This window comes from Agrilus planipennis, unplaced genomic scaffold (genome assembly GCF_000699045.2).
Source record: "Agrilus planipennis isolate EAB-ADULT unplaced genomic scaffold, Apla_2.0 scaffold2, whole genome shotgun sequence".
NCBI classification, from domain to species: Eukaryota; Metazoa; Arthropoda; class Insecta; order Coleoptera; family Buprestidae; genus Agrilus; species Agrilus planipennis.
In genome coordinates, this window is record NW_020442464.1 from 966,615 (window position 1) to 968,192 (window position 1,578).

The window sequence follows — 1,578 nt, forward strand, 5'->3', positions numbered from 1 at the left end:
ATATGAAATACGCGACAAAACTTGAAGATATACTTTCTCGGTTTATTTTATGAATAATACTGTTTTTAATGATCTTTGGAAAGCGTTTTTATTGATGAAGGTATAGGACGATAAATGTTTTGCGACAATAAGAATGTTTTAAATCATGCAATTTCTGATTTTTCAAATCTTCCACATTTTCCAGTGGCGGATTGTCTGAGAGTTTAAGCCCAGGGAGATCGAGCAAATCATAAGTGTGGTCCACCTTTACCAATTCCCCAACTCCATAATGTTGCTGTTAATAACTCATGAGTCTACTTTGGTGCATCATCGTATATAATCCACATATCACATTCTTACTAATCGGAATTGTTATTAAAAGATTTTAGGTTTTCAGCTACATTAATAATTTTAAAAATATCAAAATTGGTTTTGTCCTGATCATTGAAACAAAGCGGGTTTTTCAAAAATCACCAAGGTACAAAATACTTTTACAATAACTCTGAAAATAACGCCTTGAAGTTTTGTCGAAGTATATTTAAGCGACCTCTTTATAATAATATCATTTCTGATGCTTATATTTCATGCAACAATTTTATTAAACTATCTATTGTTTTTGAGAGATCTTATTTTCTTTTTGACTGTTAACCTCCCTCCAAGAATTCCTGGCCTATCTTTAAAGAAACGAACCGCGACTGCCACCAAACATTTTTTTTTAAACATAATGGATCCTCAACAACGTTTTACTATAAATATTTACAAAGCTTGCATCTCGTTTTTAGGATAAATAAACTTTCAGGAAAGAATAACACTATAATTATAAGTAATTTTACTTGTAGGTACATCGTTTCGTCATCTTTATTTGATCCTTCCCAGGTATCTTTAATTAACTAAATTATAACACAATTTCTTTTAAATATATATCACGATATTTAATGAAAAATGTTTAACAAGCTAGAAACATCTCGTTATTCTTAAACTGAAAGTACCTAACTCACTTTCAATTACCAAAAAAACCTTTTGAAAATCGGATACGTGTTTCGCACACTTTGAGTATAGGCGGGATAATTTCGCGTTTTTTTTTATCAAAACCTTTTTGTGGAAATTAGGTAGGAGTCTCTTTTAGTTTATTGTTTATAGTCTCCTTAACTTATTTAATGGTAAAATCGGCCATTTCAGGACAGAGTACCATTCTGCCTCGAAATCAATGTATAATCAATTTTCTTGTATGAGTAAATCCACAAGAAAGAAGAAGTTTTCATGAATATAGGTATTTTTATTTCTACTTCCATTAATATTGGCAGCAAACACGGTTTGTATAAATAGGAACCTAATACACGCAGAAAATGAAAAACCAAAATTTACCTAAATATTAAAGCGATATTTACAATTTAGCCCAACGGGCTAGTTGCAGCGTAAGCGAAAATAATAAAAATTACAATTTGGACCTGAATATGTAAAATTGAATTCCAGCAGAAATAAATATACTAGGTATTTTAGTTGATATAACAAATTTAATTGTAATAATTAAGAGACTTGAAACAATTTTTAAAGAAACATGTCAAAATTGAGATTATTACAAGTTACCTAATAAATTCT